Below are 16,343 nucleotides of genomic sequence, written 5' to 3'. Positions count from 1 at the left end.
ATGCCTGTTACTCCATCTGAATTAAGTGAATATTATATGACATCAGTCTCTAACTCCAACTCTCCGAAAGTATCAGAGACTGCCAAACATTATAGACATCTCACTCCAAGTAACAGAGATAAATTCTATTTCATGTACGTACACCCTTCACAAGTAGAAAAAGCAGTCAGATCAATACGAACTAAAGCCAAAGGTCCAGATAATATTCCAATATCCATGATTTCTACCTGCATGGACATATTTCTTCCTGCCCTTGTGCACTTATTTAACTTCTCTCTACAGAATGGAGTTTATCCCTCAGAGTGGAAGCGTGCCAATGTACGTCCTGTGCCCAAAAAGAAAATTCCAACAGTCTGTAGTGATTTTAGGCCTATCAACATCCTCTGTGCACTTAGTAAGGCACTAGAAAAAATTGTTCATGAGCAGATATGTGAATATTTGTCTAAATACAACATTCTAAATCCCTACCAATCTGGCTTCAAGAAGGGCCATAGTACTACTACTGCTCTTCTGAAGGTTACAGATGATATACGCGCGGCCACCGATAAGAGGCAGCTTACTATCTTATGTCTCTTTGATTTCTCTAAGGCATTTGACTCTGTTAATCATGAGTTGTTTCTTGCTAAGCTGAAGTCAATTGGCTTCTCCCAGAGTGCTCTGTCGTGGTTTGAATCATATCTGTCAAATAGATCACAAAGAGTCACGTTCGTTGACGGTCGATTCTCTAGCTGGGAATCAGTAAACTGTGGCGTACCACAAGGATCAGTCCTCGGTCCTTTATGTTTTTCTATTTATATTAATGACATATCTGAAGTCTTTAAAAGCAGTAGCTTTCACATGTATGCGGATGACTTACAAGCTTACTTCCACTTTTGTCCCACTAACGCATCTTCTTCTATTGCGCATTTTAACCATGACATCTCTCGATTGATTGAATGGAGCGCAAATCATAACCTCCAATTAAATGTGGCTAAGACCCAGCTTATTTGCATAGGTTACACAAAACTCCTGAAAACTGTTGACCTCAAATCCCTCCCAGCAATAAAAATTCTAGAGACAGTTATTCATTATAGTGACACCGTTAACAATCTAGGTCTAATTTTCGACAGAACCTTATCCTGGTCTGATCATACGTCAAATGTAATCCGAAAAGTTGTCATCCATGCATATTTTGAAACGTAACGTGTCATGTACACCACCTTTCATGCGAAAACTACTTGTTCAAAGTCTTATATTTCCAATAATTGACTATGGTTCAGTCGTATACAACGACTTATCTGAAACTTTGAACATAAAACTACAGAGGGTACAAAACGCATGTGTTCGTTACGTTACAAATGCCAGGCGTGATGAACACATAACACCCTATTACATACAGCTACAATGGTTGAAACTCCATGAACGTCGGGATATCTCAGTAGCTGTTGCTACGCAGAAAATTCTCAAACTGAAGACACCATCCTACCTTTATAATGCATTTAAACCTATGGAGTCGGTACATAACAGAGATAATAGGTTTACAAAAACCACCCTTCAAATTCCCCTTCATCGTACCACTAAATTTAACAAATCCTTTGTTTGCACTGCATCACGTATCTTTAACGTCTTTAATCTTCACCGTTTCGCAAGTAACACTAACTGTACCCAACTAAAGCAGTTCTTAACATCTATCTTTCTGGAGGAGTACGCAAGAGGCTGAGATCAGGCATTCTTGTGTCGAACAATCAGGAATATGTATATTTCGAAGAAAATTGTTTCTCTGTTTTAGCTTTATATTCTTTAAACCCATGTAGTCCAAAATAACAGAAGGGCTTAATGATTTACTTTCTTACTTATTATATAATGTATGTCTTAACCTTACTGGTTTTGGTATCGGTATTTTCATTTTTTTTTAAAGTTTCTTGTTTAGTTTAATACTTTAATATTATAAAAATGTAGTTACTGTTTTCATAAATCTGCATTGTATTATAAGAAGACGCTGCATAAAGGGACTTTTCAGTCTCAGTGGCATGTAAATCATGATCAATAAATTCAATTCAATTCAATTCAATTTTCTCTCTCTCTCTCTCTCTCTCTCTCTCTCTCTCTCACGAGGTTTTTTGTATTGTACGGTTAAACGCCCACCCAAAATTAATTTGGAAATTTGTCACGTGATGGCCGGTTGAAAGGCCCAAGTTGCTTTTCTGCTGAACCGGAGAGAACAGGAATTTCAGTTCAAATACGGCTTATATTTTCGTTTGATAGTGGTGTCACTTTTGCATGTTTAGCCATTTATTTTCCTGCTTTGCCATTACATGTTTGAGTGATCGCAAGTCCACTGCATTCTAATCTTCATTCTTGGTCGTTTTTGTGCCAATTTCTGTAGACATATCACGTGTTAACTGTAATAATATGTTACGAAGGGTTCTGTACAAATTCTGAGTGCATGACTTAACACTTTATCAATGGCGATGAGATAATGCAAATGAAACAGGTCTTGTGAAGTAGTTCTTCCCTCCGAGGGCAGAAATGTAATTGTAGTTCATCTGAAGTAAAGCGCTATGCTCATAGGTTGTGAAGATCACTTATTCCATATCCACTGAAGAAATGTCGTTTGAATAGATCTTTGCTGTTGTCCGTTCAGTAATATGTCGATCAGTACCTTATTGATGCGACTCTTCTTGCTCTTCGGTTATGGCCCCATTAATATTGACGTTTATAGACTTCAATTTGTCCCACGTCCGTAGAATGGTCCTTTGCGTCTTTAAATTTGACGGACGTGAAAGCCTTTACTACTCAAATTTCTGCCAGGTTATGAGCTGCAGTTTGACCCTCAGGACTTTGACATATTTATCACACCGGGCATCTCCTTGGCTCAGACGGTTAGATATCTGAACGTGACAGCCTAGAGGTATATTCACTGGCTTCTTACCTAGGCGGCCGCAGTTCGAACCCGGCTAATGCAGGTGGAATTTTTTTAAATTGTATAGTGGTCCTGATTCCACGTAAAACTGGAGGTCCCGTGACTATGACCAAGATGTCAGTATTCTCCTAAAACCACGAGATCAGATCTCGGTGACACTCTGGATTTGATCTGGAAAAAGTGAGGGTGGACACATTTTATCCAGGATCTCCGCTTTCACCTACCAGTTTCATTCCAGTAACAATCCGTAAGCATTAATCGCCCCGAAAGTACACGATAGGCCTCGCAGACTGGTACGGTCTTGTACATCGGCTCATTTTGGATTTCATCACCTGGCCCGATATTTGGCTGGAATCAGATTTAGCAGATCAAGTTAGTCACTTAAGGCGTCCCCTTCTTGAGCCAAAAATCACGTTGTTTGCATTGCATTTTGCGTCGGAAAGGAAAATGGTCTACCGTTCCCGTCGTAGCGAGTCGCTTAGGCGGTTCAGTACTGGTCATCTTAGCCACAGTTCGCGGGCTCGATCTCGGCTCAGTCCGATGGTATTTAATGGTTCTCAAGTCGCCAGCCTCATGTCGGTAGATTTACCGGCTCGAAAACCAACTCCTGCCGAACACAATTCCGGCACATCGGCATGCTGGAAGACTGTAAAGGTAGTTGGCGGGACGTGGAATTATTATTATTATTATTATTATTATTATTATTATTATTATTATTATTATTATTGTACCGTTTCCATAATGGTTCCATTTAATGGGGCATAAACAATTTGAAATGGATGCACAACGACAGTTAATTCAAATTTCAGCTGCGAATTGTGCTGCGGAACCACGGGCACGTTACCGGATACTCTCCTGACATCGGAGACGACTCTGTATAGCCTACTTTTAATTTCCTAATGTTTTGCTGCACAAGCAAATATTTACTAGATTTCTTCCTTTTTATATGATGCAATTTATTCCTACAAACTACTGGACTAGGTGAATGTTCTAATTCCTCTTGACCACGCCTTCAGTTCGATTTTTTTTTTGTTCCAGCTTTGGTGGGTGCAGTTGTTATAGTTTGCCGTTATGCCTGGGTCATTATCCTGAAGAGGACGGTGTAGTTTCTGTGTAAGTATTCTATTGAAATATTTTTATTTTTACGTATCGATGGGTATAATGAAGAGTGTGATTTTTCTATGTTATTTATTACATGTGAAAAATAAGCTTGTGCAACTTTTTAAAATCCGGAATGTAATGACATTCTCGTATCAGTATAGATAAATAACGTGAGAGGTGATTAGTTCAACGGCTTAGCCGCTGGCTTTCCACGTGGACGCCGAAGTTCGAATCCGAGGAGATCTCAATGTGGAATGTTCACCTGAAAATGTGAGTGGCTCCAGGCAGGATATCGGGCTAGAGACCCCAAATCAGCCTCGGCTTCCCCAGAAACAACTAGGATAAACTGAACTATTTCATGTAGAGTATGAACGCTTTGCTGAGAAGATACTGTATGTGATTCTTCAATTTTATTAATACATTTCCGGATCTATTTAACATGTGAGAACGCGGTAAAGGAGGTATGAGAGATTCGAGCTTGGACCGGGGTGATATCTGGCGGCCATGCTGAGTATGGTGTGCTCTCCTTCACACACTCCGCGGACTCATGATTTTTCAGAATGAATCAACTGTGCACTTATCGCGTCCATTTCTTTCCGTTTTCCTGAATAATTTGTTTTACGTCGCGCCGACACAGATATGACGACGATGGGATAGGAGAGACCTAGGAATGGGAAGGAAGCGGCCGTGGTCTTTATTAAGGTACAGCCCCAGCATTTACCTGGTGTGAAAATGGGAAACCACGGAAAACCATCTTCAGGGCTGCCGACAGTGGGGCTCGAACCCACTGTCTCCCGGATGCAAGCTCACAGCTGCACACCCCTAACCGCACGGCCAACTCGCCCGGTTTTCTTTCCAAGCTCATAATTTTATGTCTCGTGCATGATAAAACACAAACAAACTTTCGATAATCAGTTGTTAGTGTTTAAAATATGGTTACAAGAGTTTTCTGTCCATTTTTAATTTCTGTAAAGAGACAGGCTTATCTTCACTATGCGTGTTTAATTCCTGTTTAGAGAAACCTGTCGTTGAACTTGCGCCGTGCACTGTTGTGGTGCGTTACAGTAATTTCAACCATTTCAGCTGGGAATTAGAAAGATCGACTGAGAGAAGTACTATTGATCTGGCGCTAATTGATCGGAAAAGGTTGAAATAATGTATGGGTGGTGACGTATCCACAGACACACACGAAATGCTGTCAATTGGTACAGTTATTTAGTCACATCTATTTACAAATTAAACACGTAACCTTAATCACTGCTGTCACTAGCAAAATACACACATCAACAAAGCCGCCATTTTAACAACTGCCTATCACTTCAACACGGAGACTGCAACCACTGCATGTCACAGCAACACGAAGTCACAAGTATACTCCTGCTACACCATTACTCTACTGAACAATAACTCGTCGTTACCATTAAGACCACCTCCTCATATACGTGCCTGGCCAGGCTTCTAGAAAGATAAATTACCAAAATACCTTCTCGTAAATTCCCGAGTGCCTAACAACATGGTTATAATGTTGAGAATATTCCTCCATGCAATAGTGCCAATCTGGAAGTTAGTGTGTTTCACAGTTCTGTAGCGAATTACAAATTACATATAAGTTAAGGATAAATTATATACCGGTTGTTACATGAATTGAACTGATATAAATGTCTATATACAGTGCATGCTTCATGACATAACCTCACAAACAACGCGATCGTGTCGTATGTACATATGATGTAGTAATAATCATAATAATAATAATAATAAATGTATGTGAACGCTTCATAGCTATACATTACAAGTAATAATAATAATAATAATAATAATAATAATAATAATAATAATAATAATAATTCGAGATCGATACTTTCATTATTTACCCATGCGTGAGAGAATATTGTTTTCAAATTATATCCGTTTATTGCACTTGGGTCAGTAGCTGACAGCTGGATTGAAGTAAATCTACCCCTGGAATTTGCGAGTAGTGACCCGTAATTAGTCGCACTGAGCTGTAATAGTCGACCACTTTATGTAACAGTTCTGCATGTTCCTTTACTTCACCGTCCGAGATGAGTGATCTTAAATCCTGTTATGTGGGTACTTAGTGCCCGAAGCCTGCGCAGCCGTAAATTCCTAGACCTAGCCCGATCACAGGTGAACTTGATCTCGATCAAAACCTGATACTAGGAAGCGTTTATAACTAAACTCCTGATGTTTATTTAAAAAGCACCAATGGAAATAACACCATCGAACGTCATACCAAAAACATCTGGTAATTATTAAGAATTGTACCCAGGTTCATCTTTAATGAGGCACGGTGTGCAGAATGCACACACTCTCTCAAGGTATAGGCTAAATCAAGTTTGTTACTTTTTCTGTCTCTGTCTCATCCTTTGCTATGATGATACCAGTGTGACTAGGGATGAGTTACTAGTAAACCAGTCATGCAGCCAGTCCCTGTGATGAGTGATATACAAGTCTTGATCATAGGGTCGGTTGATTTATTTGGTATGCTTTTCAGTGGGCTTGGCAGTACAATCCGACTCGGTGGGAAAACATTGGCTAACTACGTTTCTCCTCACATCTCTAGTACCCCTCTTCAGTGATGCCTGAAGCTACATGTGACAGCTGATGGTGAATGTGTTGAGGGACCAACGTCTTGAGGCTGAGATGTTAAAAATGTAATCTGACCTGAATCTGACCAATACAGACGCAAACATGATCTTAGACTGTGAAGAGCTCTGCATTTTTGTCATATTTATAATTGAAAGATGTGGGTAGGACCTGCATGTGAAGCAGAACTGTACACTTTGAACGTGGAGGCAAGACTATCGTATGAGTCAACGCACCCAGAACTTGATATGAGCAGTGTGTGTTGCGTGTGGTAAATGTAAGATATTGGTGGGCCTTGGATGAGTGGAAGACAATGGTTAATAAAGAGAACTTTGTGCACAACACGTACCGGAGAACCTGAAAGTGTTACCTTGGAAGGTGTTGGTATCTGTTGATTCAAACTTTTTACTTCAAGTGTGGAATACTGAATCTTGGATATGCTTTATGGGCATGGACAGATGCTCTTCGCTGGCAAGACCTGGTGTTTATAGTGCACTGTCTCTTCTGGGCTAGAACAAATTTGTTGCTTTCACTGATTTCTCACTCTCATCCTTGGCTCTGACAATGTGAATGTGACTGAGGTAACAGCAATGACTGGGCGAGTTGGTCGTGCGGTTGGGGTCTCGCAGCTATGAGCTTGCATCCGGGAGATAGTGGGTTTGAACCCCACTGTCGGCAGCCCTGAATGTGGTTTTCAGTGGTTTCCCATTTTCACACCAGGCAAATGCTTGGCCTGTACCTTAATTTAAGGCCACGGTTGTTTCCTTCCCACTCCTAGCCCTTCCTATCCCATTGTCACCGTAAGACCTATCTGTGTCGGTGCAAGGTAAAAACAAATTGTATTGTAACAGCAGTGCTAGTAATGCCATTCCTTATAGAACCAGTCCATGTTGTAAATGGTGTGAAAATATGTGGCTCATAGGGTCGGTGAGTGCAAGCACTTCAGTAAATTTGACCGACACGTGTAATTGCAAAGGCTGGCGCGGTTAGGAAAGCAACGAGAAACTACCTCACTCATTTCCCTAGCGCGAATCTTCAGTGACGCCTAGACCATCTACGATAACTAATGGTGGAGCTGTTGAGGATCCATCCGACCTTCGGGTTGATTACTCAACATACAGAAATGGACAAAAGTATTCATACCCCAACCCATCCAAAACAAAATGCTTTATTGCTGGACCAATACAGAGTACAGGTCAAAATTACAAACCCAGACGTATACCTTGTATAGCAGTGTACATTAAAAAGCACAAAATAAACTGGAAGTAAATAACAGTACATAACAAAGCAAGAAATTCGTACTCCATGACACTACTTGTCTGGACATAAGTATTCATACCGTGTCCTAGAAGAGTTCACAACTCAATGAAGAAACAGATATTACCAACTCTATCAGTAGCGCGTTTGTTTGCCTTTCCTGTGTATTATTTCTTTTAACCTGCTGGGCATTAAGAACACCAGTTTCCGTGTTAGTTCATATGATATTTCCCCCCCATTCTTGTTGGAGTAACTGTTTCAAGTGTGCTTTACTTGTCACGTGGTGTTTTCTTAGTCTGGACTCCAATTCACTCCATAGATGTTCGATGGGGTTGGTATCCGGCGATTGGGGAGGTGTTTTTAATGTGTGCGGCGTGTTGTACACACAAACGAACATTCCCGCCGTATGTTTAGGGCCATTGTCGTGTTGGAAGTAAAACTCATTAGCAACCCCAAGCTTTTCGGCACTTTAGCGAACGTTTTCTTTCAGGATGTTCAAATATTGAAATCTGTCCTTAGTACCCTCGATAAATACCAACTCCCCGACACCTGGAGCGGTCATTGAGCCCCACACCATAACCCCACCCCTGCCGTGTTTCACAATGGTAACGAGGATCTGCTCATCGAGCTGTGTGTTAGGGCTTCTCCACACGAAAATGCGTCAATCACTTCGGAAAATGTTAAATTAACTCTCATCTGTAAACATCATTGTCGATCAAAACGCATTATCTTTCGCCACATATTATTTTGCAAATTGTATTCTCTTCCGTCGATTCACTTTCGTTACGTGCGGTTTCTTTCTTGGGACCCTAGTTCGATACCCAGCACGATGAAGGACCCTCCTTACTGTTTTGTGTGACACTGCATGATGGAAATATTCTGCCAGCTGCGATGCTGTTGCCGAAGATGTAGTGTGTGGTTGTTTTTTAATTGTGGTTACTATGGACCTTTCTTCTCGTGCGGTTAGTTTCTTCGGACGTCCACTTCTTTTCATGCTTATAAAATCCTGTCCTTTTAACCTTTGTACGATGCTTTGCACAGTTGGTTTACTTCTTCCAATGATGTTTCCGATCTCGGAATGCGGTTTTCGTTGGTGGTGAAGGCGTAGAATAAGTCCTCTCTCTTCAACAGACGTTTCCCTAGTTTTCCCCGCCGTTGGACTAGTACCGTCTCTGACCAGCTGATCAGTCCATCTCTGTCTGCATCTATTACACAACTAATGCCACGGAACAACACAGGTTTCTGTTCACTCGTTCAAACCCTATTTTTACACGTAATGTATGAATACTTATGTCCAGACAAGTAGCGTCATGGAGTACGCATTTGTTGCTTTGCTATGTACTGTTATTTACTTCCAGTTTATTTTGTGCTTTGTAATGACCACTGCTACACAAGGTATACGTTTGGGTTTGTAATTTTTACCTGTACTCCGTAATGGTCCAGCAATAGAGCATTTTATATTGGATGGGTAGGGGTATGAATACTTTTGTCCATGTCTGTACATGGACAGAGACGCCTTGAGAGGTGGAGATAGTACTTGTTTTTGAAATCTTGTGATTAGTTAAGAGCGACATGTTACTTAGTTTCGTACTCTTTACTATTCTAAAATTAGCTGAGATGGGAATTTGGAACATTTCTTCTCCTTTTGTCGATTTTTTGCCACACACACACACACACACACACACACACACTCTCGTACATGCACAGATTATGGAATGATTATATTTGTGATTCAACTCTCTTCAGGAGGATTGATCTGTTATACGTGATGATTTAAGCATCCAATGGAGATATATCACATGCTATCTGGATAGGAGAGTGTTGAATCCTCTTTAATGAGGGATACGGACACATGTACAATACAACTCTATAACCTTCCCGTTATTCAGCTGTGCTCGTGTTAAATTTGCAGAACAGCCAATAATAATAATAATAATAATAATAATAATAATAATAATAATAATAATAATAATAATAAAAATAGGTGATAATTGTACCAATCATACTTTCGAGTACAGCTGTTATACCTAAAATTCTGGTGGAAAGACTGAAGAAGTTGGATGGCAACACGAACATCTACAAGACCGTGCAGAAGACGGTGGTAATTGCCACGACTGGAATTGTTCGGAAATTTATGGGTTCAAATTCTACGTAAAAATGTAGTGTAAATTAAGGTTCATTGTGCTTTGATTTCCTAAAATCTGTACAATTGCTTGAATATCATTATCACGAAAGTGTGTAAAATAAATAATAATATTTTATGTCTTTGAAAGTACGATCGGTTAAGAAATGCTGGTGTGTTACTCAGAAAGCAAATGTATCTTAGCTTGTTACAGGAGTGAAAGGCAGAATACGCAGATTTCATGATTTTCGGAACATGAACAGTCCTAGCCAATTTTTTGTTTAGTGTAATTCCAAGGCATTTCGCTATGGATAAACATTGTATTCTACTGCTACTTGTGATGAGTCAGATCTACTCTATTAACTTATAATACGAGCTTGAGATATCCTTGAAGTATTGAGATTTAGAGGAACTTATTTTAAGACCATGTGATCATGACCATAATGTTGTGGAAATGAGATCTGGTTTATGATCTACAGCTGAGGAAGTCATTAGAGACAACTTGCAAATAAGCCTCCAGATCATTGGAAGAAACGTGTCTGCATTACCTCAAATTCTGATAGGTACAGTTGTCTTGTATGGAAACAGAAGGGGATCCAGCACTGAGCCCTGTGACAGGCTGTTCTCAGCGGGGAACAAAGTGCCAGAAATACACTGCCGTTGGTCATGAAGGTAAAAATATGTTCAACTTACGGTACTGTGAAACATGAAATGAATAGAGTTTATGCTGTAATAAGATGGCTGTCTGCCGTATCAAATGCCTTCTTAAGTCTAGCCAGGCAAGATCAGAGGTTAAGAAAGCGCAGGCCTTTCTGCTTTGTTCACCATTTGCCCCGATAAAACTGTTGCAGTGGCTACTGTGAGGTCAGATGCCAGCTGCCGTGCAGTCCTACGGTTGTTTCGCCTTATGGCTAGTTGGAGAAATTGCACCAAATATCTCAACAGAAGGAACCAGCACCAGTGAATATAAATTGTGTTCTTTTCATCCACATAATGCGAAGCCTCATGTGGTGTCAACTGGTCAACCGTTGAATGTTGTAGGAGATTCACTGGGATGTATTACTACACTCATCATATTAACCATACATTGAGCCATACCACTTTCTCATGCTTCGTTCTTTGGACTGAATTCGTGACACGGGCAATTAATTGCTGATGAAAGATATTTCAGACACACACACACACACACACACACACACACACACACACACACACACACACACACACACACACACATTTTCATTCCGTAAGAAAAACGCCTGGAATTTTCGGACAGCCTAGTATGTATTTTATAGCAGAGCTTACGAGCACATATTGATTTTTGTTTTCCGTAGAGGTTTGGAGTGTAAATTTTAAAGGAACTCTTCTGAGGTAATTGGCTGTATATACAATTTTAATAGTGGATGTAAAGGTACGAACGGACTTTTTAATAAAAACGGGATGAAAAGTCCGGTTATAAGCTTCAACAAGAGGAAAAATTCGCTCAGTTTTAATTACTGTGTTGTTATTCGGAAGATAGTGGGTTCGAGCCCCACTGTCGGCAGCCCTGAAGATGGTTATCCGCGGATTCCCAATTTTCACTCCAGGCAAATGCTGGGTCTGTACTTTAAATAAGGCCACGGCCGCTTCCTTCCCACTCCTAGCCCTTTCCTCTCCAATCGTCGCCATAAGACCTGTCGTGTAGGTGCGACGCAAAACAACTTGCAAAGAAGAAATCACTGTGTTGATGGGATGGTAGTATGTGATGGGGTTCACTGTAAGTACTTAGGTGTTAATATAATGAATGATCTACATTGGGGTGATCACATTAACGAGGTTGTAAAGAAAGGTTATAGATCTGTTCACATGGTTATGTGGGTATTTAGGGATAGTAGTAAGGATGTAAAGGAGAGGGCATATAAATCTCTGGCAAGACCTCAATTAGAGTATGGTTCCAGTGTATGGGACCCACACCAGGGCTACTTGATACGAGAACTGGAAAATATCGTAAGGAAAGTAGTACGATTTGTTTTGGTTGATTTCCGTCGGAGTAGTGTTAGGAAAATGTTGCGAACTTTGAACTGGGAATACTAGGGGGTAAGGAGATGAGTTGCTCGACTAAGTGGTATGTTTAGAGCTCTCAGAGGAGAGATGGCGCGGAATGGCATTGGTGGACGAATAAGATTGAGTGGAACTTTTAAAAGTAGGAAAGTATGAAAATAAAGTTGGAATTCAAGGGGAGGAGATTCATTTATAATACGAGGAGTAAGGGATTGGAATAATTTAAAGAGGGAAATGTTCGAAAAATTTCCAAGTCCTTTGAAAATAGAAAATAAAAAAAAGAAAAGGCTAAGAAAACAATGGATAGGGAATCTGCCACCTGGGCGATAGCCCTAAATGCAGGTCATGATTGATAAAACGTTTGAGATTCTCGGGTAATGAGATCACTGGCATCTTATGGAGATTTTTTCAAGTTACGGTTATCTAGAGTTCATTTGCAGGAATTTTGATATCATTCTAGCCGAATATTGTCTATACTGTTTGGGAGGTGGTGGCACATTAACTTCGTTGTAGGCGTCTCACGAAGGCTTCCGCTATTCGATACATTGTGACTGCTGTCTGAGTCATCGTCGCAAACGTACGTCGAACTTCCTGTTATACATCAGACGTGGGCATCCAGCTAATGAATCCATACACTTGTAATATGAAAGAGAAAAGTCATTAGTTGCTCCGTTATTCAAGTCTTCTTAAGGTTTCCTTGTTATGATAGTTGTTTCGGAATTACTCAAGAGATAAGCTACTGTCGGGAGTTGTTAGGTTTTCAGAATAACACACCTTCCAGCCGAGCGGGCATAGACATATTCTACGCTAGAACAGTGATTCGAAGGTTATGTTGATCACTAATGATATAGGGACTCCGTATGGCTGGCCGGGCTGTGTTGCTCAGACGGTTGAGGAGCTGGCCTTCTGAACCCAACTTGGCAGGTTCGATCCTGGCCCAGTCCGGTGGTATTTGAAGGTGCTCAAATACGTCAGCCTCGTGTCAGCAGATTTACTGGTACGTAAAAACTCTCGCGGAACAAAATTCCGTCGCCTCGGCGTCTCCAAAAACCGTGAAAGTAATTAGTGGGACGTACCATGTATATGCATAAGTTTTTGCCGGTTTTGTGGTAAAGAAAACACGTAATTTTCAAGGGAAATTAATTTTCAGTTCATTCAAAATATTGGCCATCGTTTTCTACACACCTTACCCATCTTTCAGGTAAGTTATGAATACAATGCCAGAAAAACTGCTTTGTCTTTTGCGGCAGACCATTCGTCGAGCCATTTTCTAACTTCCTCGTAATTGTTGAAGTGCTGCTCTGCGAGCGCGTGCCACATTGATGCGAAGAGGTGCTATAAATATGTCTTTTTCACGATAGTTTAATCCTGATGTAAACAAATAGGCGGAGCACGTTGCCTTTGTACGTGGACATGGACGTAGTTGATTGGAGAAGCAACCTTCGCAATCACTCGACTGTGAATGTGTTCGATAAACTAAGTGAACGGAATCGAGGTTTAGTCGTTTATTCAGAAGTTCAGATCTCCGCACTTTTATCGTATGCGATGCCCAGCCCTGTACTTCCGAACACGAGACGTTGACGGGGTGGAGGTCGGTACTTCACGCTCAGCCATTCACAACTCTTTCTTTGGCGGAGGCGTGGACATACCATGTTTACATCAGGATTAAACTCGCGTGAAAAGACATATAGTCAGATGGCGCCAGGTCGGGGTAGTACGGCGGGTGCGGAAGGATGTCCCCTGCAAGCGATTTCAAGGTGTCTTTCACTGGTTTTCCTGTGTGAGACCGCGCATTGTCGTGTAACAAAATCACTTTGCCATGTTTTCTGGCCCATTCAGGTCGTCTTTCGATCAATGCGTGATTTAAATTAACCATGTCTTGGCGATAGCTTTGTGCATTAACGGTTTCGCCGGGCTTCAATAGTCTTAGCACTTTTGTGGTCTACCAGAGCACGCACTGTGTTCCACATTGAAATCACCCTGTTTAAATTGTCGAAACCATGTCTCTCATGTTCTAATCGGTGGAACATGCTCACCATACGTTTCTACAAGCAAACGATGACTTTTCACAGCCTTTTTCTTTTGATTAAATAAGAAAGGCAATGCGTACCGCATTTGTTCTTTTTCAGGCACAAACGTCGACATGGTCACTGAACGATACAACACAGTCGCTAGTGTGTCGCGGACTCAACGTGTGTATGTTGGTAGGTTAATGCCAGACGAACAAACTGACGTATGTGTCACATTCATACGCTGCGTACCGTTCGCTGGCGCCATCTCTCAGTGAAACCGGAGAAGACTTATGCATACACCTGGTAAAACCAATAAAATAATAATTATTATTATTATTCTGTATGTGCCTCCGTGGCTCAGACGGCAGCGCGTCGGCCTCTCACCGCTGGATACCGTGGTTCAAATCCCGGTGACTCCATGTGAGATTTGTGCTGGACAAAGCGGAGGCGGGACAGGTTTTTCTCCGGGTACTCCGGTTTTCCCTGTCATCTTTCACTCCAGCAACACTCTCCAATATCATTTCATAGCATTTATCACCCATTAATAAATCACCTTGGGAGTGGCGACCCCATTGTAATAACAGCCTATATATGTTTCATTCATTACATTCCTGACCCGGTCAATGACTGGAAAACAGGTTGTAGGTTTTCATTTTTCATTATTATTCTGTGTGGCTTTACCTCAATCCCCTCGCCCGTTCCGTTCAGAAAAATAGTGGATTAGTGCCTTACTTTGGGATCTATTCCTGCCAGTGGTGTAACTGTATTGAAACGCCAGTTCCAGCGAGATCTCCTAAGTTAAGCAATATTGGGTGTGGTTTCTACTTGGTTCGATTGTCCACATGCTGTTGGCTAGTGGAGCGGAATGGATCTGGTCACTCTACCTCAAGTAGACTCCAGCTCCAGGATGTCCGATGTGGCAAGGTTATTGGCAATGGCCATGTTGCTATTGTACATATTTGAATAAGGGAAACTGTTTATTATTTTGATTTATTTATTGTTTATTTAGTTATTTATTTGGCTTCTCTTTCGTCGCTCTGCCGCCGAGATGCTCTGTGGCTTAGTCTGAGTCTGCCACCGTTATTGTTTCCGTTCCATAATGTTTTAATTTGGCTTGAATGGAGATGGACTTGTAGGTGTCGTGTACCGAGCGAGCTGGCCGTGCGGTTAGGGGCGCGCAGCTGTGAGCTTGTATTTGGGAGATAGTGAGTTCGAACCTCACTGTCAGCAGCCCTGAAAATGATTTTCGTGTTTTCCAATTTCCACACCAGGCAAATGCTGGGGCTGTATCTTCATTTAGGCCACTGCTGTTTCTTTCCTACTCCTAGACCTTTCCTATCCGACCGTGTCGCCACAAGGCCTATCTGTCGGTGCGACGTAAAATAACATGTAGGTGTCGTGGCATAGATTTTAATTACTTTTTTACAAGTCGCACCAACACAGATATGGTTTATGGTGACGATGGGATAGGAAAGGGCTAAGAGTGGGAAGGAAGCGGCCGTGGCCTTAGTTAAGGTACAGCCAAAGCATTTGTCTGCTGTGAGAATGGGAAACCACGGAAATCGTGACATAGTCTTGAAGGGCATCTCCCCTCTTCTCATCCTCTGTTTGAATACCCCCTGTTCGTTTCCATCGGGAGTAGGGATTTCTCCCAGGTATTTATATTTATGGGCGCGATAGATGTTAACAAAGTGAGTTACAATTCTGTCTACATTGTCAGTCTATGAATGCTGGGTTTGTTTTCAAAGGAAATTCTTAATCCTGTTTTGGCCGCAATATTTTGAACTTCGTCCACTTGCTTCTTGGCTGTTTGAGGGTTGGCTGTATCAGAACGTCATTTTCGAAGGCTAGACAGTCCAACCTGAGGGCATTCTTCCCACTACCTTTACCCCGTTCTGAGTTTCATTTTCATTAATTCCCGATCTCCATTTCCTGATGACCTTTTCCAGGATGCAGTTAAAGAGGAGTGAAGAAAGGCTATCTCTTTGCCTTAGACCTATTTTTGTCTCAGACTTTATCCTTAAATATTTATCTTAGGAAAAGGCGTCTATGAGGCTTTGTCCAATTATAGTCAAGGATATTTCAACAGCTCCAAACGCTCGGAGAACGTTCATGAGCACTGCACAATCTACGGAATCATACGCTTTCTTGAAATCTACGAAGGTTAAGATTGTTCTCTTCTGGTTCTCATTGCACTTCTTTCGGTTAGTGCTTTTAGGATATGTATTTGCTCCGCACACAAATGCACTTTCCTGAGCCCTAGCTGATATTCATCCATCTTTTTGTCTACAATGAGTCAAAG

The 16,343-nt window shown here is 41.3% G+C and overlaps 1 protein-coding gene across 1 annotated transcript in view; it reads left to right on the top strand.

Annotated features, from left to right (window-relative positions):
• Positions 1-16,343, top strand: part of Spec2 (CDC42 small effector protein Spec2) — a 485,439-nt gene that overhangs the window by 75,212 nt on the left and 393,884 nt on the right. Inside the window, exon 2 of the mRNA XM_067140341.2 lies at positions 3,941-4,015. The gene's annotated coding sequence lies outside the window, so the exon portion shown is untranslated. The remainder of the gene's footprint in view (positions 1-3,940; positions 4,016-16,343) is intronic.

This window comes from Anabrus simplex, chromosome 2 (genome assembly GCF_040414725.1).
Source record: "Anabrus simplex isolate iqAnaSimp1 chromosome 2, ASM4041472v1, whole genome shotgun sequence".
In the NCBI taxonomy this organism is placed as follows: Eukaryota; Metazoa; Arthropoda; class Insecta; order Orthoptera; family Tettigoniidae; genus Anabrus; species Anabrus simplex.
This window is presented reverse-complemented; position numbering and strand designations above follow the sequence as displayed.